This window comes from Bubalus kerabau, chromosome 4 (assembly GCF_029407905.1).
Source record: "Bubalus kerabau isolate K-KA32 ecotype Philippines breed swamp buffalo chromosome 4, PCC_UOA_SB_1v2, whole genome shotgun sequence".
Lineage (NCBI taxonomy): Eukaryota > Metazoa > Chordata > Mammalia > Artiodactyla > Bovidae > Bubalus > Bubalus kerabau.
This window is the reverse complement of record NC_073627.1, coordinates 120694359-120718180: the sequence shown is the minus strand read 5'-3', so window position 1 is coordinate 120718180 and position 23822 is coordinate 120694359. Positions and strand designations below refer to the sequence as shown.

Genomic DNA, 23822 nt, shown 5'->3' with positions numbered 1-23822 from the left:
AATGGCTGAGTAATACTCCATTGTGTATATGTACCACAGCTTTCTTATCCATTCATCTGCTGATGGACATCTAGGTTGCTTCCATGTCCTGGCTATTATAAACAGTGCTGCGATGAATATTGGGGCACATGTGTCTCTTTCAGTTGTGGTTTCCTCGGTGTGTATGCCCAGTAGTGGGATTGCTGGGTCATAAGGCAGTTCTATTTCCAGTTTTTTAAGGAATCTCCACACTGTTCTCCATAGTGGCTGTACTAGTTGATGCAAAGTTTAATGTATACTCTTCATGCAAGTAGGTTTACACTGCTAAAAAATTTTTTAAGTTTTTTTTATCCTAAATATTTCAGCTAAACAAAAGTGAAGATTTTGGAGAAGGGGAGGGTGGAGGGAGTGACCTGGTGCTGTTTTTTCCCTATGACAGGAAGGAGTTCAGCAAGAAACAGAAGATGGATGCCACATTGTTGGGTGGTAGGTACTGTGGCAGGTACTTCTACAGCCAGAAGGACTTCACTAAAGCCCAAAGCAAAAGAGGAAATTCAATAAATGGTTCTTGCTGATAGCTAAGACACTGAGCTGAGAGCTGAAGAGAAGCATTCTTTTCTTGCACTAGTTCAGCATCACCTCGGCTTTATTGTCTTGGGCCTCCAGCCTGGAGTGTCACCAACTCATCCTTGACTTGGGAGAGTGTAGTGCAGGAAATTTACTGAATACATGAGAATAGTACTAATACTGCTATGGTTACTTGGATCAAATGACATAAGATGAAGTAAGAGTCCTCTTATTCTTATTTACATAAACAAAACGTACTTACTATAAATAATGCAAATAATATGAAAAAGAGTGAAAAACCAAATCCTCTGTACCCACAATATGTGGTATCTTGTTCTATTTTTTTCATTCAACCATATGTCTTTTTTAGGCTCTTCTATGAAATAAATACAAATCTACCTCATTTTAAAAAATAATTAAATTTATTTATTTTTAATTGAAAGATAATTGCTTTCTAAAATTGCGTTGGTTTCTGCCAAACATCAGCATGAATCAGCCATAGGCAAACCTGTGTCCCTTCCTTCTTGAACCTCCCTCCCCATCCCATTCCTCTAGGTTGTTACACAGGCCCAGTTCCAGTTCCCTGAGTCTTACAGCAAATTTCCATTGGCTATTTATTTTACATATGGTAATATATTTGTTTCCATGTTACTCTCTCCATAACATCCCACCCTCTCCTTCCTTCCCCAATGCCCTCCACCCTGTGTCCATAAGTCTGTTCTCTATGTCTGTCTCTATTGCTGCCCTGCAGATATGTTCATTTTTATCATATACTATGAAAGGGAAAGTGTTAGTCGCTTAGTTATGTCTGAGTCTTTGTGACCCTATGGACTGTAGCCTCCAGGCTCCTCTGTCCCTGGAATTCTCCGGGCAAGAATACTGGAGTGGGTAGCTCCTTTCTCCAGGGGAATCTTCCTGACCCAGGGATTGAACTCTAGTCTCTCGCACTGGAGGCAGATTCTTTACTGTCTGAGCCACCAGGGAAGCCCCATCATATAGTATTCCACAATATAAATATACCATATTTAATCTAATCATCCTCTAATTGAATGGAATTTCTCTTTTTCCAATTTTTCTTTATTATAAATAAAGCTTCAATGACTAGCTATACTTATAAACATCTGTGAATATTTCAGAAGAATCAATTCTTAGAAATGGAATTAAGAACTCCAAAAAACTACTTATTTTGAATTTTGATAGCTATTTCTGAGTTGTCATCATAAAAGATTGTACAAATTTACACTCTAAAAACTATGTGATGGAATTCCTTGGTAGTCCATTGGTTAGGACTCCATGCTCTCACGGCCAAGAGCCTGGGTTCAATCCCTGGTCAGGAAACTAAGATCTCACTAGCTGTGTGTTGCAGCCAAAAAAAAACAAAACTGTGCGAAATTACCCATTTCCACTTGATAATACTGGTATCAATCTATTAAATTTTTTAAACAACCTGGTTGGTTTATAAAGTATACCTTTGGTTTATTTTACATTTCATTTATTATTTTGAGAGTAAACATTTTTATATTTTATCAGTGTTTTAATTTTTGTAAGAAAATTAAGATCATGGCATCTGGTCCCATCACTTCATGGCAAATAGATGGGGAAACAGTGGAAACGGTGACAGACTTTATTTTGGGGGACTCCAAAATCACTGCAGATGGTGGCTGCCGCCATGAAATTAAAAGATGCTTGCTCTTTGGAAGAAATGCTATGATCAATTCCTAGACAGCTTATTAAAAAACATAGACATTACTCTGCCAATAAAGGTCAATCTAGTCAAAGCTATGGTTTTCCAGTAATCATGTATGGATATGAGAGTTGGACTGTAAAGAAAGCTGAGTGCCAAAGAATTGATGCTATTGAACTGTGGTGTTGGAGAAGACTCTTGAGAGTCCCTTGGACTGCAAGGAAATCCAACCAGTCCATCCTAAGGGAAATCAGTCCTGAATATTGATTGGAAGGACTGATGCTGAAGGTGAAACTCCAATACTTTGGCCACCTGATTCGATGAACTGACTCACATGAAAAGACCCTGAATGCTGTGAAAGATTAAAGGTGGGAGGAGAAGGGGACGACAGAGATTGAGATGGTTGGATAGCATCATTGACTCAATGGACATGAGTTTGAGTAAGCTCCGGGATTTGGTGATGGACAGGGACTCCTGCAGAGAAGGCAATGGCACCCCACTCCAGTACTTTTGCCTAGAAAATCCCATGGACGGAGGAGCCTGGTGGGCTGCAGTCCATGGGGTCGCTAGAGTCGGACATGACTGAGCGACTTCACTTTCACTTTTCACTTTCATGCATTGGAGAAGGAAATGGCGACCCACTCCAGTGTTCTTGCCTGGAGAATCCCAGGGACAGGGAAGCCTGGTGGGCTACCGTCTATGGGGTCGCATAGAGTCGGACACGACTGAATCGACTTAGCAGCAGCAGCAGCAGCAGCAGGGAGTCCTGGCGTGCTGCAGTCCATGGGGTTGCAAAGTCGGACATGACTGTGCAACTGAACTGAACTGACTGAATTTTTGTGAATTATCTCTTCATTTCTTTTTCCCAGTTTTACATTTTATGTCTTTTAATAATTTTAGGAACTCGTATGTTTTATATACTTTGTTTTACATATTTTACAGTCTTTCACTGGGACATTTTTTTGGGGGGGTCTTATTTCATAAATTACTTTTTATTTTTTGAAATAAGATCTTTTTATTAATGGCTCCTAGAATTTGAATCTTACTTATTAGGAAGGCTTTCATCACCCCCTAAAATTATACAAACTGATATACTATATTTTACTCAAGTTCCTTTTTGATTTTTTTCTTTTTTAGTTTAGTGTAGAATTTAATTCACTTGGATTTTGTGTGTATGATGTGATACTGGAATCTAAATTATTTTTTTCAGGATTTCTAACCCTCTCAATATCATTTTTGAACAATCTGTCCTTTTTACTCTGATTTGAATCTCTCCCTTTATATATTCTGAATGTCCCTTTGTCCCTGAATTGTTGTTTTTGATGCAATTTTTCCATGTTTTTATTCTGAACCAATACAACATTCTATAATTAGCATAAACTTGGTGTATTTTGGTAACTAAAAAGTAAGGTCCTTCCTCATCATTCTTTTTTTTTCCCTTTAGTTTTTTTGTTTGTTTTCATCCTTTTCTCTTCCACATGAACTCTAAAATCACCTTCCCAAGTTCAGTAAATCTCCTGTTAGGATTTGAATTGGGATTGCATTGAACTTATGGATTACTTTGCAAAGTTGACATCTTTAAAATATTACATCTTTCCTCCAGAAGCATGGATAGCTTTCCACGTATTCAGGTCTTCTTTTCTCTCTTCAAGAAATTTTAGTAGTTTTCTTCACATGGATCTTGCATTGTTCTTGTTGGTTTATTTCAAGGGGATTTTTAAAAAACTTATGTTGCCACTGAGAATGGGATCTTTAGATTTTGTTTTTCTACAGAAAAAAAGCATATGAGAGTGAAAAGAAAGCAGGAGTTGAAAGAATATGAGAGAGAAGAAAAAGAGAAATTCAAAAATAAGATGAGATGATGCAGGAGGAAGACGGGAGAAAATGTGATTTTTATTGAGTGTTTATGTGACAAGCCCTGTAGCAGAGGCAGTCACAAGCGCCATTTCGTGCAGTCTTTCTACCAGGTGGCTTATCTGAGAAAATGAAATTTGAAAAGTTCAGTAAGGAAACCTGGAACAGGAAGCGGAAAGAGAGCAGGTTTGAAGTGAGATCTGGGAATCCATCCCAGATTCCATTCTCACCAGCTGTGTGATTTTTGCTCCAGTCACCTAATTACATTCTTTGCTTGTAAAACCTGCATAATATCTGCTCAGGTGATTGTGAGGATTAACTGGAATAATGTATCTAAAGTGTCTGTCACATTAGTTGCCATTCTCCATAAATGCCATTTCCCACCCAGGCACCCATCTTCCCACCACTCCCCATCTTCCTGCCAGGGCAAAGTCAGAGTCCGCTCAGAACAGCATGAAGCCTTCATGTCAATATGCAAAAGGATGTTTGTTCCATGGGAACCTTACACCCAAACATACACTGTAGATGAAATAGTTGTTAGGAGCCATGATCTGAGTCTGAAAAAAACCCACAAAAGCCTAAAAAAAAATCATTTTTACAAAAGGAGGCATTGTTGGAATGTGAATCCTTATTCAAGTCCAAATCCCCAGTGAGAAACATGCTCTCTTTCTGTCCAAACAATAGCTTCTTGTCTTGAGACAATGCTGGCTACATAGCCCTGGAAAGCATAGAATCCCCATGGCAATGGCAGCGTTTTCTCCCAGGGACTCTGGAAACAGTGTCTGGAGGAACACCTGACCCAGGGCTCTGGCCATTGACAAGAAGCTTTTTCCCAGTCTGAGCAGCAGAGCGCAACTAGTCCTGGTGTCTGGCTATGACACCTTACGTTTGCTACCGGTCTCCCACCCTCTTGGAGTTGTCCTTATGAGATGTGACTATGAAGTTGAAAGAGAGAAATTAGATAAATCATGCTGAGATGCCCCAAAAGGGTGTTCTTTTCCAGCAGCATGTACATTTGCTCCCAACATGTCGCTCTTACTCATCTAGCGCGTGTGTGAAGTGGCCTGAATTTAAATCCTCCAGCTCTGCAGCTGGAAGCTTCTGAGGGAATTAGCTCACCTCACTGAGTCTCCTTTCTCTCATCTGAAAAATGGGGTTAATAACAAGGACCTCAAAGGATTGCTATGAGAATTAAATCACATAAATACAAAAATGTGCTCATAAAAAATCAGAATTGTTATTTTATCATTCAGGGAATTTCATTCAGAGCCCATAAATATCTCCGGTGCTTCTGTGTTTCACTTTTCAGGGGAAAATTTGATTTCTGCAATAGCCAAATGTCATATGATTCTTGGACTAGTAAATAATGTATGCAATTAAGCTGAGCAACTGTATTTTTTACTTTTTTTAATGTGAAGATCTCTTATAAACACTGAGACTAGTTCCATATGTAACATGAAAATTAACCTCAACCCATTGGATCTATATTCAAATTGCGTCCAGAAGCCAATCACTTCTTCTACCACCTGTCCTAGTTAACACTATCATTATCTTTCTCTAGGATTATTGCAAATAGCCTCCTTCTAACAGGTCTTCCAACTTCCGCTATTGCCCTAAAAATATTCTGAGCAATGGTAATATCAATGGAATAAATGTGTCATCTCCCCAGAAGAATATTCTGACCATAATTATTTAGATATTCACTTATTCAACAAATAATTATGAAGCCTCTACCACATGTCAGCATTGTTCCAGGCTCTGGCAAAACAGAACCAGATCCCTGCCTCATAGAATGTGTATTCTTGAGAGGTGCAATGACCATTATACAAGTAAACATGCACAGTGTAGCTTATGCCAGATGGTGATGGGCATTATGGAGAAAATAATGGGAAGCAGGGGGAAACACAGCACAGGGAGTGAGGGCTGTTATTTTAACATGGTAGCTTGGAAAAGCCTTCTGACAAGCTGACATTTGAGCAGAGACCAGAGGAAGAAGAGGGAGAGAGCCACATTGGTATGTGGGCAAGGAGGAAGGGATGGCATTCTAAGCAGAGGGAACAGCAAGTGCAAAGACCCTGAAGTGAAGCAAAATGGCCAGAATGGCTTGGGCAGTGTGAGTGAAGGGAAAATAGAGAGGTGGTTACAGACATGGTGGGAATGGGAACGGGCTCAGTGTGGGCCTTGTGGGCCATCATGAGGACTCGGGCTCCTACTCTAATGAGTGCAAAGCTACTACAGGATTTTGAAGGGAGAGGGGCCTATGATTCATTTATATTTTTAAAGGATCATCCTGGCTAACGACTTCTGTACAGCAGTGGATCTCCAAGTTGTGTATGCATCACAGTCACTTCTGGGAGCTTGTTACAACTTTGGGCACATCGCCAGAGTTTCTGATGGAATCGGTCTGATGTGGTGCAGGAGAATGTGCACTCCTAGCAAGTTCCTAGGTGATGCTGATCCTTCTGGTCTGGGACCACACTGTGAGGATCACTGATATAGAGAAGAGTTTGTAGGAGAAGCAACAGTAGAAGTGGGGGGATCCAGTGAGGTGTATATTTGCAATATTCCAGGAAAAACTGGTGACAGCTTCAATTCAAGGTGGTAGCAGAGGAGGTGGTGAAAGTGGTTGGATTTTGGATGCAAGTTGAAAATAGATCTAATGGGATTTGCTGAAGGACTGAATATGGGGATCTAAGAAATAAAGAAGTGAGTCAAGGATTTTAGACTAACCATCTAGATGAACTGCCATTTACTGAGATGGGAAAGACTGTTGGATGTAAGTGGGGCAGATAGCAGGAGTTGAGTTTGGGGAATGTTAGACTTGATGTGCTTCCCTGGAGAAGGAAATGGCAACCCACTCTAGTACTATTGCCTGGAAAATCCCGTGGACCGAGGAGCCTGATAGACTACAGTCTGTGGGGTCTCAAAGAGTCGGACACAACTGAGCGACTTCACTCACTCAGACTTGATGTGCTTATTAGATATCCAAATGGAGATGTCAAGTAAACTTTTCTTTTAGGAATGTCAGGAATTCAAGACAGAGTTCTCAACTAAAGATGGGAAAGTGGGAATCATCAGTATATAGACAATTTCATAAAGACTGGCTGAGATCATTGCTGGAGAGAATCTAGAGAATAGGTTTGGGGACTGAGTCCATGGCAGTCAGTCCAAATGACTAGAAGCCAAGGTGATGAGAAGGACCAGAAATAAGACTGAGAAGTGGCCAGGAAAGTGAGAGGAAAATTTAGATAGTGTAGTGGCCTGGGTGTCAGGGAAGCAAGTATTTCAACAAGTTCAGTTGCATATGCAACAAAGCCACCTTATAAGTGACCACCAGATATCTGCTGTGAAGAAGACACTGGCTCCTGTGGAATATGCCAAGTTTTGGGGTGGCTGTTTATGAATAATTGATGGCCACAAGAAAAGATTGTCACTGTGATTTAAATGTATTATTCTGTTAATATATAGTTTTGAGCTGATTTTACTTCTGCAACCAAAAAACACAGCATTGACACAATTGAATTATTGACGTAAACTAGAATCTTTTCTTTCATCTTCAAATTTTCTGTGTAGCTGACTCTTGTCCTCGACGTATATTGTCCAATTCTGAGAAATAGAACTATAAATCTAAGTAGTTGAGTCTGTGATCAGATTGGTGGGAATTTGCATGAGTAAATTTGAAAAATGTTTCAGGAGGTACAGACTGTTTTTCTTGCCCCTTCCCTTTATTTTCTAACACTGAGTTTTGGAAGTCTCTGGGTTTTAAGTGGGAAAAAAATGAATTGTGGAAACAAACGCTTCAGATTGTTAATTCATCAAGTTTTGCACAATCTGGTCTTTAATCTTTCACTTTTTCTATATGCATCAGGTTGGAAACTATCATATGGTTGTAATGTTAGGAGGATTGGGGAAGACTAGACTTGAGATCAGGGTAGGCTTTCTGGTAAAGAGGAGAAGCATGGAGAAGAGGATCTAGATTTCTTTCAGAAGCCTGGATCTTTGGAAGACAGTCTACAGTTGGGGTTGAGAGACAGATTCTATAATTGGTTAGCTTGGGTTTGACCAGCTAAGTAGAGGACATGAAGAATATATTGCCAGAGCCCTGTGCTACTCATCCCAGTGACAAACAACGGTGGGCAAGCCAGGGCCCTGAAGTTCTTACTACAGGAAGCTGTCACTTGCCTCTCAGTGAGAATTACAATGGCAGGAAATTCAGAAAGTGCGAAGCAGAGCCATTTGCTGCATCTTTTATCAAGATTTTTGATATATCAGATGGCAAGTCAGCCTAACTCATTGACCTAGTTATAGAAAATCCATTTCACAGAATTTTACAAGATTTCCTTTTGTGAGTTATAACTTCTAGGAATTCATCTTTAAACCTCAAATAGTATATAAAAACATACACCACAGACTGCATATCGCTTTTCGATGTATGGAAAAATACTACACGTAACTTAGCATTATATTCCCAAAGTAAATTGGGTAAAGAAAACAATGCCCAGTTTTGTGGGTGATGTTACTGATGGGAACTCTGCTTTACTCCAGAAGAAGTGAGTCATACACATAGCATGTTTATTGTATGTTACTTCTTTAAATGGCGGGGAGGGGCTCTAGATGCTGGTAACCAGCATTCATCCCCATAGACACTGCCCAAATTGACTATAAGGAGAAAACAATTGTTTATCATTCATGTTTACTTCTCAAATGGATTATTAAAACACTTAGGACAAGGTACATAATCCTTCCATGTCTTCTTCATTCAACAAATATTTCAATTATGTTTCAGGGACTGATCTATGTGTTTGCAGTATGTTCGTAAACAAAACAGATAAAAACCCTTGCCTTGGGCAGCCAGAGCCAGTGCTCTGGGGCAACCCAGAGTGATAGGTTGGGGAGGGAGGTCGAAGTAGGATTCAGGATGGGGGAGACACATGTATGCCTATGGCCAATTTATGTTGATGTATGGCAAAAACCATCACAACATTGGAAAGTAATTACCCTCCAATTAAATGAATTAATTTGAAAAAAATATTCTGACACAACTTAGTGACTACACAATTATAAAAATTTTAAAAATAAATGAGTACAAAAAAAATTGACAAGCTAATTATAAAATGTACATAGGAACAGACAAAATGATTAAAAAAAAAAACCCTGCCTTTTTGGAGCTAGTGAGAGAGAAATATAACTAAAAGCATAATAAATATATTTCATAATATTGATATGTTGGAAAGTTATCAAATGCTAAGGAAAAGTAAAGCATGGCAAGGAGTTGTGCTTACAGACAGATTGCCATTTTTAATAGAGGAGATGACACTTGAGTAAAGATTTGCAGATAAATTAGTCAGGTAAGTGGATTTCTGGGGGAAGAATGTTTCAGGCAGATGGATGAGCCAGGGTGAAAGTTTTATGGCAGAAACAAACCAGGGATATGCAAGGCATAGCATGGATACCAGCGTGATAGGAGTGGAGTCATGAAGAGAGAGTTAAACAGAAGACGAGGTCGGAGGTAGATCCAGAAGCAACCCTGCTGGTAGAGGACCTCACTGGCCATTGAAGGAACCTGGTATTTAGTCTGGATGAAATGGGAAGCCCTGGGAGGAGTTTAGGCAGAGAAATTATTCCATCTGAGTTACAGCATAGAAAGATCACTCTGGTTTTTGTGTTGGGAATAGTCTCTTAAATAGCCCATTCTGGAACAAGAGGACCAAGTAGGATACTGCAGCGATAATCCAGGTGAGAAATTATGATGCCTCAAACCAGGGTGGTGGCTGTGGGGGTGGAAGGAAGTGGTGTGAGTGTGAGGAGCCAGTAGTGAGACCAAAGTTTGGAGTAGGAGCAGTTGGGAGGATGCCTCCGATGGGATTGATTTGTGGGAGAAAATGAGAATGTCACTTTTGGGTATATTAAATTTGACATGTCAGTGAGGCATCCAAGTGAACGTGCCAAGTAGGGAGCTGCATATACGGGCCCACAGTTCAGGAGAGAGTTTGGTCACCTACAAGATAGACATTCGGGAGTCACTGTCACTGGGATACACCAAAATCAATAAGTCTTGGGGAACAGGAGGATTACAATAAAGACTGAGGAGGAAGAACCAGTGACATGGGAGGCAGATGAGAAAACATATGGCATCCTGAAAGCCAAGTGAAGAAATTATATTGAGGCTGAAGGCATGAGCAACCACACCACTGGATAAGGTAAATTTCTCTTCTGTAAAATGCAGGTAGCAATATTGCCTGCCTCCTAGGGTTAAAAGGGATAATTTATGTGAACAGCCAATAACAGTGTCTGATGCCACTAAAGACTCAAAAATATTACCTATTATTTTTATTCCTTAAGTTTAAGGTTTAAATGTTAGTTGCTCAGTCGTGTCCAACAATTTGCTACTCCATGGACTGCAGCCTGCCAGGCTCCTCTGTCCATGGGATTCTCCAGGCAAGAATACTGGAGACGGTTGCCATTTCCTCCTCCAGGGGATCTTCCCAACCCAGGAATTGAACCTGGGTCTCCTGCATTGCAGGCAGATTCTTTACAGTCTGAGCCACCTCTGGAAAAAAGCACTTACGCTAAGGCTGTTTCTGTACAAGCTAACCCCTAGGGGGTGCAAAAGGCTTTCCCTTTGTCCCCATTAGTGTTTCCACAGGAGACCTTAATACTAGATGTAGAACAAAATGGACCCCTTTCTTCTTCTTGGGACCTTGGAAAGACTTTTGCTTTTCTTTTTTCCTGTTTCTACAGTGACCTGGTGAGGTAAGCCAACCCTGGGCCTTCCTCTAGGTGGGAGGTTCTCCCAGGACCAGGGTGATGCCACAGAAGGCAAGCCAGGGTGGGTGGCTTGGGCTGGCTTTTAGTCTGTCCGGAGGACGAAAACAATGCCTCCCAGGTGGGGGTAGGGGTGGGGTCCTGTTTCAGTGTTTAACAAAATTCAAATTTATTTCTGAAATTAAAAACTCAGGAGATTTCACATGCAAGCCCAGATTTCCTACTTCTCCAGGACAATAACATTTCAAACCTGGTTCCCCATTCCCACCTAGTAAAGTTGCTCCCTTTAGTATGCGGATTCTAAAACTGCCACTCTCCCCTACTTTCCTTTCTGCCCCCTGCCATATCAAGGCCAAGCGCCAGTTGCCATTTACCATCATACTTATTCTTATCTTTTCCCCAAAGTTGAAGGAAAAATATTTCTTTGGAAAACAAAGATATAACAAGGAGGCCTAGCATTTCAAGAATAAACTTTCTCACACAGCCCCTTCCTGCCATTTACATTACTTGCCTGGCTTCTAGGCATTTAAGCTTGCTATCTCCTGTCTATCTCTTAATCCAGATGTGAAAATGTTGTTCTTACACTTAAAAATGATCTGGAATATTATTCAGTATAAAAGGAGTGAACTCTTATACTGAACTAACATGCACAATAAAATGAATGAACTTCAAAAATTAGACTGAGCAAAAGAACAGATCTAAAAACACTATAATCTATAATCCCATTTATATGAAATCCTAGAAAACGCAAGACTAAACTGTAATAACGGAAAGTAGAGCTGTGGTTTCCTGGGGCAGAGATTGGCTGCAAAGGGCATGTTTGGGCATGATAGAAATGATTTGTTATCTTAACTATAGTGGTACTTATGTATGGCAATATGCATTTGTTAAAATGCATGCATTTTATTTCATGCAAATTTTATGTACTAAAGATGGTTTTTAACAGTTACCTAGTAGAGTTGTCAGAGAAAAGAGAGAAAATCAAGTGGGTCCTTGTCTAATTTTTTTTTCCCATCATTGTCTACTATAGTGGATGGCATCATGACCAGTATTTAAATCTCCTAGAGATACAAATAAGGAGAAGGCAATGGCACCCCACTCCAGTACTCTTGCCTGGAAAATCCCATGGACAGAGGAGCCTGGTAGGCTGCAGTCCATAGGGTCGCTAAGAGTCGGACACAACTGAGCAACTTCACTTTCACTTTTCACTTTCATGCATTGGAGAAGGAAATGGCAACCCACTCCAATGTTCTTGCCTGGAGAATCCCAGAGACGGGAGAGCCTGGTAGGCTGCCGTCTATGGGGTCGGACACGACTGATGCGACTTAGCAGCAGCAGCAGAGATACAAATAACATTTGGTGCAGGGCAGCAGATCTAGATGAACTTGTGGAGGAGATGCAGAGGTGGGCACAAGTTTCCAGGGGACTTTAAACTGCATGAAGAAATCATTCTGGACCTCCCTCCATATAGAGAGAATCTGCCCTGCCCTGGGAGAGGAACTCATGAGCTGGATGAGGCACTGGCAGAAATGTAGGGGCTTTTGTTCTTTCCCTTTCCTTCATCTCCCTCACCCTCTTTCTACCTTTTCACTAGACTCACTCAGTAACCTCAATCTACAAAAGCAATTTTCACATCTGTTGAGTAACATTCCATATACAGAGTGGAATGTGGTCATTCTTCTCCAAGGACAGAGCAGGCTTACCTCTAAATACACAGGACATTGCTGTGTAGGCTATTGGTTTGACTGTGTCTCCAGTTTGGTGACAGACACCCTGTTTTCTTTCCTATTTTTTGTGTTCCTTAGTCAAGGTTATGGGAAAAGCCTTGTGGTATATGAAAGAGTGACCTTTTATGGCTAGATTGACCTCCTTACAGGAATCGGTCAGAGCCCTTGGTAAAGTGGGAAGTGACATACAGTAATATGGGGGTGGAAACAGACACTGCGGGTACACCACCCATATCCTCTTGTTCTTACTGCTTCCTCAGTGGCTGTCATTTCAACAGCAGCACCTATGCTTCTTTGCCTGAAGCTTTCCAAAGTAGCTGGACTACTGATTTTCCAGCAACATACCCGAGATTCCAGGTGCCCCTTATCCCCATCTGCAAGGAATTGTCACATTCTTTTTTTTATCAAAAGCTATTCTGTTAAGTGCGTTCTCTTTGGGATTTTAATTTGCATTTCCGTGGCTGGATGGCATCACCAACTCGATGGATGTGAGTCTGAGTGAACTCCGGGAGTTGGTGATGGACAGGGAGGCCTGGCGTGCTGCAGTTCATGGGGTCGCAAAGAGTCGGACATGACTGAGCTACTGAACTGAACTGAACATCCAGTGATGTTGAGCATCTTTAATGTACTTATTAGCCTATCCACATATTGCCTTTGGGCTTTGCTGGTGGCTCAGATGGTAAAGAATCCTCCTGCATTGAGGGAGAGCTGCATTCAGTCCCTGGGCTGGGAAGATCCCCTGGAGTAGGGCATGGCAACCCATGCCAGTGACATTACTTATATGTGGAATCTTAAAAAAATAATACAAATGAACTTATTTACAAAACAGAAATAGACTTATAGACATAGAAAACAAATTTATGGTTATAAAATAGGAAAGCAGTGGGGAGGGAAAAATTAGGAATTTGGGATTAATAAAAACATACTACTGAATATGAAACAGATATACAAAGACCTACTGTATAGCATTGATCACCGAAGAAAGCTTTCTTGTCTCTCCTTACTATTCTTTGGAACTCTGCATTCAAATGGGTATATCTTTCCTTTTCTCCTTTGCTTTTCACTTCTCTTCTTTTCACAGCTATTTGTAAGGCCTCCTCAGATGGCCATTTTGTTTTTTTGCATTTCTTTTTCTTGGGGATGGTCTTGATACTGTCTCATGTACAATGTCATAAACCTCCATCCATAGTTCATCAGGCACTCTATCAGATCTAGTCCCTTAAATCTATTTCTCACTTCCACTGTATAGGCATAAGGGATATGATTTAGGTCATACCTGAATGGTCTAGTGGTTTTCCCCACTTTCTTCAATTTAAGTCTGAATTTGGCAATAAGGAGTTCATGATCTGAGCCGTAGTCTGCTCCTGGTCTTGTTTTGCTGACTGTATAGAGCTTCTCCATCTTTGGCTGCAAAGAATATAATCAATATGATTTTGGTGTTGGCCATCTGGTGATGTCCACGTGTAGAGTCTTCTCTTGTGTTGTTGGAAGAGGGTGTTTGCTATGACCAGTGCATTTTCTTGGCAAAAATCTATTAGCCTTTGCCCTGCTTCATTCTGTACTCCAAAGCCAAATTTGCCTGTTACTCCAGGTGTTTCTTGACTTCCTACTTTTGCATTCCAGTCCCCTATAATGAAAAGGACATCTTTTGGAGGGGGGTGTTAGTTCTAGAAGGTCTTGTTGGTCTTCATAGAACCGTTCAACTTCAGCTTCTTCAGCATTACTGGTCAGGGCATAGATTTGGATTACTATGATATTGAATGGTTTGCCTTGGAAACGAACAGAGATCATTCTGTCATTTTTGAGATTGCATCCAAGTACTGTATTTCAGACTCTTTTGTTGACTGTGATGGCTACTCCATTTCTTCTAAGGGATTCTTGTGCACAGTAGTAGATATAATGGTCATCTGAGTTAAATTCACTCATTCCAGTCCATTTTAGTTTGCTGATTCCTAGAATGTCTACGTTCACTCTTGCCATCTTCTGTTTGACTACTTCCAATTTGCCTTGATTCATGGACCTGACATTCCAGGTTCCTATGCAATATTGCTCTTTACAGCATCAGACCTTACTTCTATCACCAGTCACATCCACAACTGGGTGTTGTTTTCAGCCCAAAGAATTAGAGGAAAACAATAGAATGGGAAAGACTAGAGACCTCCTCAAGAAAATTAGAAATACCAAGGGAACATTTTATGCAAAGATGGGCTCAATAAAGGACAGAAATCGTATGGACCTAACAGAAGCAGAAGATATTAAGAGGTGGCAAGAATACACAGAAGAACTGTACAAAAAAGATCTTCACAACCCAGATAATCATGATGATGTGATCACTCACCTAGAGCCAGACATCCTGGAATGTGAAGGCAAGTGGACCTTAGGAAGCATCACTACAAACAAAGCTAGTGGAGGTGATGGAATTCCAGTGGAGCTATTTCAAATCCTAAAAGATGATTCTGTGAAAGTGCTATACTCAATATACCAGCAAATTTGGAAAATTCAGCAGTGGCCACAAGACTGGAAAAGGTCAGTTTTCATTCCAATCCCTAAGAAAGGCAATGCCAAAGAATGCTCAAACTACCGTGCAATTGCACTCATCTCACACGTTAGCAAAGTGATGCTCAAAATTCTCCAAGCCAGGCTTCAGCAATACGTGAACTGTGAACTTCCAGATGTTCAAACTGGTTTTAGAAAAGGCAGAGGAACCAGAGATCAAATTGCCAACATCCGCTGGATCATGGAAAAAGGAACAGAGTTCCAGACAAACATCTATTTCTGCTTTATTAACTATGCTAAAACCTTTGACTGTGTGGATCACAACAAACTGGAAAATTCTGAAAGAGATGGGAATACCAGACCACCTGACCTGCCTCTTGAGAAATCTGTATGCAGATCAAGAAGCAACAGTTAGAACTGGACACGGAACAACTGACTGGTTCCAAATAGGTAAAGTTATGTGTCAAGGCTGTATATTGTCACCCTACTTATTTAACTTGTATGCAGAATACATCATGAGAAATGCTGGGCTGGAGGAAGCACAAGCTGGAATCAAGATTGCAGGGAGAAATATCAATAACCTCAGATATGCATATGACATCACCCTTATGGCAGAAAGCGAAGAAGAACTAAAGAGCCTCTTGATGAAAGAGGAGAGTGAAAAACTTGGCTTAAAGTTCAACATTCAGAAAACTAAGATTATGACATCTGATCCCATCACTTCATGGCAAATAGATGGGGAAACAGTGTCAGACTTTATTTTTTTGGCTCCAAAATCACTGCAGATGGTGATTGCAGCCATGAAATTAAAAGACGCTTACTCCTTGGAAGGAAAGTTATGACCAACCTAGACAGCATATTAAAAAGCAGACACATTACTTTGTCAACAAAGGTCCGTCTAGTCAAGGCTATAGTTTTTCCAGTAGTCATGTATGGTGTGAGAGTTGGACTATAAAGCAAGCTGAGCACAAAAGAACTGATGCTTTTGATCTGTTGTGTTGGAGAAGACTCTTGAGTGTCTCTTGGACTGCAAGGAGATCCAACCAGTCCATCCTAAAGGAAATTAGTCCTGAATATTCTTTGGAAGGACTGATATTGAAACTGAAATTCCAATACTTTGGCCACCTGATGCGAAGAGCTGACTCATTTGAAAAGGCCCTGATTCTGGGAAAGATTGAGGGCAAGAGGAGAAGGGGACGACAGAGGATGAGATGATTGGATGGCATCACCCGACTCGATGCACATGAGTTTGAGTAAGCTCCAGGATTTGTTGATGGACAGGGAGGCCTGGCGTGCTGCAGTCCATGGGGTTGCAAAGAGTCGGACACGACTGAGCGACTGAACTGGACTGAACCATATAGCATAGGGAGAGCTTCCCTGGTGGCTCAGATGGTAAAGAATCTGCCTACAAGGCCGGAGATCTGGATTCAGTCCCTGGGTTGGGAAGATCCCCTGGAGGAGGGCATGGCAACCCACTCCAGTATTCTTGCCTGGAGAACCCCCATGGACAGAGGATCCCAGCAGGCTACAGTCCATGGGACCGCTAGAGTTAGACATGACTGAGTGACTAAGCATAGCACACATCGTCTTTAGTGAAGTGTCTATTCAAATTTTTGCTCATTGAACAAAAAAAAATCAGTTATTTTCTTCTTGTTGAATTTTGATAACTCTTCATAAATTCTGTACATAAGTTTTCTGTCTGATATGTGATTTGCAAATATTTGCTTCCATTCTATGACTTGTCTTTTCATGTTTTTAGTAGTGTCTTTCACAAAGCAAAAGCATGTTGATGAAATCCAATTTAATCATTCAGTTCAGTTCAGTTCAGTCGCTCAGTCGTGTCCGACTCTTTGCGACCCCATGAATCGCAGCACGCCAGTTTTCTCTTATGGCTTGTGCTTTAGGTGTCATACCTTAGAACTAATTTGCCTATCCCAGAGTAATAAACTAGAATTAACACCCAAATGTTTATGAGTCATTTGGAGTTAACCTCTGTTTAAGGTGTGAGAAATGAATCAAGATTCATTTATTTATATAATGATGCTTCTTCCAGGTATTTTACTTATTTATTTTTATCTTTTTGGTCACACCAGGTGATATGCAGGGTCTTAACTCCCCAACCAGGGATCAAACCCATGCCCCTGCATTGGGAGTGTGAAGTCTAACCACTGGACCACCAAGGAATTCCCCTTCCAGGTATTTTTAAATAAGACATTTCAGATAGAATCCCTTTCAGTAATGACTTCACTTTTCCACTCTCTGCTCCCAAGATGTAGCCAATATCAAGATCCAGCTTTTACAGATTTGAATATAAATATGTGTCTATAAAACTAAGGAATAAATTTATGTTTTTGAAATCTATCCATCTTGATATATGTTGATCTAGTTTAAACTTTTTAACTACCATGTAATATTACATCAGATGAGTCTATGTCACCTTTTACTTATACATCTCTTTTTTAATGGACAGTCAGGTGGAAACCATTTTTTCAGTAATATAAACACTGCTATAATAACCATGCTTGCATATGCTCCCTGTACACATGTCTGACTTTCTTAGGATCTATAAGAGAAATTCAGTGACCAGGTACTAGAATGTGCTTTTTTACTAAAATGGCCAAACTGCTGGACAATCCCACAATGCAGTATGATTTATAATCCCACAGCTTTACCAGCTCATAAGACTGAAATTATCATCACATGATAGGTGTGAAATAGTTTCTTTTTTAACAACTTGTGTTCACCTGATTACTCCTGAGGTCATGCATCCTTTTGAATGTTTATTGGTCATTTCTGAATTGACTTTTTCCTGTGTGTTCCTCATCACACAGATTTTAAATTTTAATAAGGATATTGGTCAATATTTTCTATATAGAACTTAGTATATCTTGTTTAATAAGCAGGGCACCCAAAGCTGGTGCTCTGGGACAACCCAGAAGCATAGGGTCGGGAGGAAGAGGGAGGGGTGTTCAGAATGGGGGAAACACATTTATAGCTGTGGCCAATTCATGTTGATGTATGGCAAAAACCATCACAATTTTGGAAAGTAATTATCCTTCAATTAAAATTAATTAAAAAAATTGTTTTCTACTCTGAGCTCATAAGGTTTTAAAACCACTTTCTTATAATTTTTCTCATATCTAATTTTTCAGATGCATATTTTCCCCACAAGTTCAATCTGTTGAGATAAAGTGTTCATACAGGGAAACACACAACTCTGAAGTATATAGTTTGACCAGTTTCAACAAATATAGTCGTATAACCTATACCTCAATCAAAATGTAGAATGTTTCCATCAATCTAGAAACTTCCTTTGTGCCCCTTCCCTGTCAACCTTCCCTGAAGTCACCACTGTTCTGATTTTTTTCTGCCATACATTAGATTTAGAGTCTAGAACTTCCTATGAATGGAATCATGCAATGCATAGTGATTTTTATCTGGTCTGGCTTTTTTGACTCCACACAATAGCTTTGAGATTATTTTTTCCTATTTTGGCATGTATCCATAGTTTCATTTTTATTGCCAAATGATTGGTGTGGACATACTACAGTTTGTCCTGCTGATGGGCATCTGAGCTGATTCCAGCTTGGAGTTATGATAAATAAATTTACCGTGAACATTCCCATAGAAGGCTTTTTGTGGACTTAGTCTTTCTCTTCCCTCAAATAAATATCCAGAAGTGAAATTCCTGGGTGGCCACTTGAGTTTTAAGTTCAGAGGTGATGGTCACTGGTCAACTAGCATGGATTAATTGATTGCACTTGATGAATAGAAACCATGAAGCTTTTTTCTTTGATTTTCTCAGAGGGAAGGGATTTTGCTGTCCTTTCCCAGCCTCCCTACCCTCCAATGCCCCCAAGATCTACAGCTGTACAGCCATGTGATTCTTGATTATGAGACATTTATTGGAAATACTCTGGAAGCACTACTTCAGCTTGGGAAACATTATTTTATATGACAATAGTTTCCAGTTTCTTTCAGGAAGATCAGAACCTGTTTTGCAAATAAGATATTCTGAGGAGACCCTATATCTATATATCACATATATATAAAATACTTTTTAAAATGGAGCTACTTTAGTTTTGTGGGGACACCTCTCTGTTTGCCTACTATTCCCATCCTTGCTAAACACATCTTTAATTTCCACGGATTGTGTTTTGAAATATTTCAGTATAAGGAACTTGATATTTAGACACTAGCCAATCTTCTTGTCTAAAATGTATGGATATGGATATAGATCTGCTGCTGTGACATTTTATGTGTTCAGGTGATACTGTAACTTTTGGAAAGGCAATACACATAAGAGACTTTAAATTGGAATTCTTCAATCCTCTGACCAGCTACTTGATTCTAATGGAAGCAGCCCTGCCTATAGCTGCTAAAAGATGAGAATATGGCAACTAAATGGGACCTTTGTGGTTTTTTTCAGAACTTTCATTTCCTTGTGATTAAAAAGGAACTGAATCAATAATGAGAAGAGGTATGTATATGTGTATGTTTACTGAGCTATCTTAATTGTAATATCCCATTTTATTAACATATTATTATTATTTGCATTCTTCTGGAAATCTAATCAAGTGAGTTTTTTCTTTTGTTCTGTTCTGTTGATTTGTTGGTGCTGTTCAGTCACTCAGTCATGTCTGTCGACTCTGCAACCCCATGGACTGTAGCATGCCAGGCTTTCCTGTCCTTCACTGTCTCCCTTAGTTTGCTCAAACTCATGTCCATCGAGTCGGTGATGTCATCCAACCATCTTATTCTCTGTCGCCCATTTCTCTTCCTATTCTCAATCTTTCCCAGCATCAGGGTCTTTTCCGATGAGTTGGCTCTTCACATCAGGTGGCCAAAGTATTGGAGTTTGAGCTTAAGCATCAGTCCTTCCAGTGAATATTCAGGACTGATTTCCTTTAGGATGACTGGTTGGACCTCCTTGCAGTCCAAGGAACTCTCAAGAGTCTTCTCCAACACCGCAGTTCAAAAGCACAAATTCTTTGGCATTCAGCCTTCTTTATGGTCCAACTCACATCTGTACATGACTACTGGAAAAACCATAGCTTTGACTAGACAGACCTCTATAGGCAAAGTGATGTCTCTGCTTTTTAATATGCTGTCTAGGTTGGTCATAGCTTTTCTTCCAAGGAGTAAGCGTCTTTTAATTTCGTGGCTGCAGTCACCATTTGCAGTGATTTTGGAGCTCAAGAAAATAAAATCTCTCACTGTTTATGTTTTTTCCCCATCTATTTGCTGTGAAGTGATGGGACCAGATGCCATGATCTTAGTTTTTTGAATGTTGAGTTTTAAGCCAGATTTTTCACTCTTGTCTTTCACCTTCATCAAGAGCCTCTTTGGTTCCTTTTAACTTTCTGTCATTAAAGTGGTATCATCTGAGTATCTGAAGTTATTGACATTTCTCCCAGCAATCTTGATTCAACCTGTGAGTCATCCAGTCTGGCATTTCACATGACATATTCTTATAGAAGTTAAATAAGCAGGATGATAATATACAGTCTTGACATACTCCTGTCCCAATTTTGAACTAGTCTGCTGTTCCAGGTCTGGTTCTAACTGTTGCTTTTTGACTTGCATACAGGTTTCTCAGAAGGCAGGTCAGGTGGTCTGGTATTCCCACCTCTTTAAGAATTTTCCACAGTTTGTTGTGATCCACACAGTCAAAGGCTTTAGCATAGTCAATGAAGCAGAAGTAGATGTTTTTCTGGAATTCCCTTGCTTTTCCTATGATCCATTGGATGTTAGCAATTTGATTTCTGGTTCCTCTGTCTTTTCTAAATCCAGCTTGTAATCTTGAAGTTCTCAGTTTTACTGTTGAAGCCTTGCTTGAAGAATTTTGAGCATTACCTTACTAACATGTGAAAAGAGCAAAGTTATATGGCAGTTTGAACCTTCTTTGGCATTGCCCTTCTTTGGGACTGGAATGAAAATTGACCTTTTCCAATCCTATAGCCATTGCTGAGTTTTCCAAATTTGCTGGCACATTGAATGCAGCACTTTAACAGCATCATCTTTTAGGATTTGAAATAGCTCAGCTGGAATTCCATCACCTCCACTAGCTTTGTTCATAGTAATGCTTCCTAAGTCCCACTTGATTTCACACTCCAGGATGTCTGACTCTAGGTGAGTGACCACACCACTGTGGTTATCCGGGTCATGAGGACCTTTTTTGTACAGTTATGTTGATAATGCTTAACAAATGGGGAAGAGACTAGGGGAACTTCCTTTGTCTAGTTCATAATGTGACTTGAAATGATGTTCTATCAAGTCTTAGAGGATTCTGTAGCTATGTTAATGCATCATTCATTTGTGGACTTGAGAACCTGAGTTGTCCCTGTTACTGGTCCCAGATAAATAAGAGAAATAATGGCATGGATTAGAACAGCTGTTTTCTTCTGATTTTCCACTGATATGCCTTTTTGGGGCAGTGGGTAGCAACCACATCACCTTTGGTTGGTATATAGTGTAGATGGGTTAATCCAGGAAAGATTATAGTAGAGGGGAATTTTAGCCCCACATGCAAACCCTTAGGGGACACTCAGAGCTTTATGTCTTCCCTCACCACCTCACCATTCTCCCAGAGGAAAAGACCTCAGGTAAAGGTCACAGAAAAAGCGGACAACAAAGATACACATAAGCCACTGTACTAGGGAGCAAAGTTCTGCTGGGAAAAGGAAAGTGTTGTTAGTCACTCAGTCATGGCCAACTGTTTGCAACCTCCTGGACTATAGCTTGCCAAACTCCTCTATCCATGAAATTCTCCAGGCAAGAATACTGGAGTGGGTAGTCTTTCCTTTTTCCAGGCAGTCTTCCCAACCCAGGGATCGAACCTGCATCTCCTATACTGCAGGCAGATTGTTTACCATCTGAGCCACCAGTGAGAAGTAAAGTGTTTATCAATAAAATAGAAATGAGACGAAATATTCCTGGATCTCTTTGGAAATACTTTGTGTTCTTTCTTCCTTTCTCTGAACTTATAAAAATAAATGGTTCCTGACCTCATTCTTTTGCTTGAAAGGAGATGTCCCCATCTTACAAGGTTAGGCCTAAAAGTAACTTCGTACTAGGCCAGGTAACTTAGCTTCTAGGCCAGGAAAAATGTCCCATGGCTTATGCAAAGTCCATTCTGGTCTGCCTGAGAGTCCATAAGGACAGAGAGCCTCGAACCTTGAGCAGGGGCTGTGGTCACAAGAGGACCCTGGTGTTTCAGGTCCTGCCCTTGTACCCACTTGGGTTCTGCTCAGCTTTTGATCCTTGACTTGCCTCTTTTTTTTTGTTTTGTTTCTTTTTCTTGCCCTTTTCACTTTCTTACTTAACCTCTATTTACCTGGCTTGCTCCTTGACATTGTCTGATGCCTTGATTTTGGAATCAAACCTCTGGCCCTTACCTTTCCTTGTCAATTCAGAAGCATCTTCAATTGTAGTTGGTTCCTCTCTTCTGGACTCCAAATGCTGGTATGAATGGACCCCCAGCACAGGTGCCTCAGCTTGGTCAACTCTTCTTGATTTGAATACCAGCAGGGACTGAAAATTGCAGTGAGTACTTGAAATACATTTTGAAAAATAAGTGCTATCCTTGCCTTTAGAGGATTATAATACAATAGAAACAAAATAGACTGAATACAACATCAGCAAAATTATATAAAGTATTATTATTTGGGTTAAGTTTCACCTGGTTCATCAATCCTAAGGTTATCTGAATTCATTTATTGCCTTGGAATAAGGTATTTAAACTTACTTAGATATTTAAGTAAATTTACATTGTAGTAGAATTTGGTAGAAAAAAAAATTGATCTGTAATTCAAACACATCTGAAAAGAGTTAAATTAGAGTTATAGCTGTACAATGAAAGGATCATTTGAGAATAGCTATCAGGAAAAGGTAACTCACAGGTTTAGAATTAAATCAGGGAAGAATGTGAGTCAGTATTCAATTATTAATTCAGTGAAGTGATAAAGATAATATTATTTTCAATTATTATTGTGAGGTCAGAAGATTTATTGAATTCGTATAGCCCTTAGATAAATCCCATAGCCCTTAGAATAGTACTTGGTAATATTATGGCAGACTTTGTCAAAATGAAGTTTGAATATAGACTCTCCTCCTTCTCCCAAGAAAATTAGTTACTAATATGATCTGTAATGATTATTTACACAATTAGGTACAATAAAATGAGAACAAATTACTTGGAACTAAATTGGTTGATTGTTTTTAAAACACTGTCTAGCAAATTATAGACACCTTCCCAATCAACTTGAATTTCATCTAAATTAGAAATGCATTCTGAATTTTTGATAAAATGTTTTCTAATCATTTTCTGTCAGTCCAACCAAATAAATGATAACTAATATTAATAAATACAATATTCATGTTGCAAGATATTTGTTCCCAGCACTCTATTAGAAGAGGAGAAAGTAGAATTGCAGTATTATGTTAGTTTCCTTAAGTTTTCCAGGTAAAAGGAACACTAGTATCCAATCAACCAGGTTCTGAATGGCTTATACCAGATTATCTCTGAAAATCTTTTCACCATTCAGTTCTTGTTCAAAAAGACTTCATAATATTTTAAATTCAGCTTGATTTTGATGACCATCTAGACTGGTTTTTAGTTCAAATGCTCATTTGATTTCATCTTCTTCCTCTGATTCTGCAGCTCCTTTATTAGAACACCAAATAAACTCTAAAATATAGAGCAAAAAACACGTGTCTTTCCAGGTAGCTTTAGTGGTAAAGAACCCACC

General features: G+C 39.8%; 1 long non-coding RNA gene across 3 annotated transcripts in view; it reads left to right on the top strand.

Annotated features, from left to right (window-relative positions):
• The window catches only part of LOC129650174 (uncharacterized), a 129761-nt gene that overhangs the window by 66888 nt on the left and 39051 nt on the right, over positions 1 to 23822 (top strand). For all 3 annotated transcript variants that reach the window (XR_008713648.1, XR_008713650.1, XR_008713649.1), the window contains 2 exons: positions 17166 to 17268; positions 19502 to 19552. This is a non-coding gene — a long non-coding RNA (uncharacterized LOC129650174). The remainder of the gene's footprint in view (positions 1 to 17165; positions 17269 to 19501; positions 19553 to 23822) is intronic.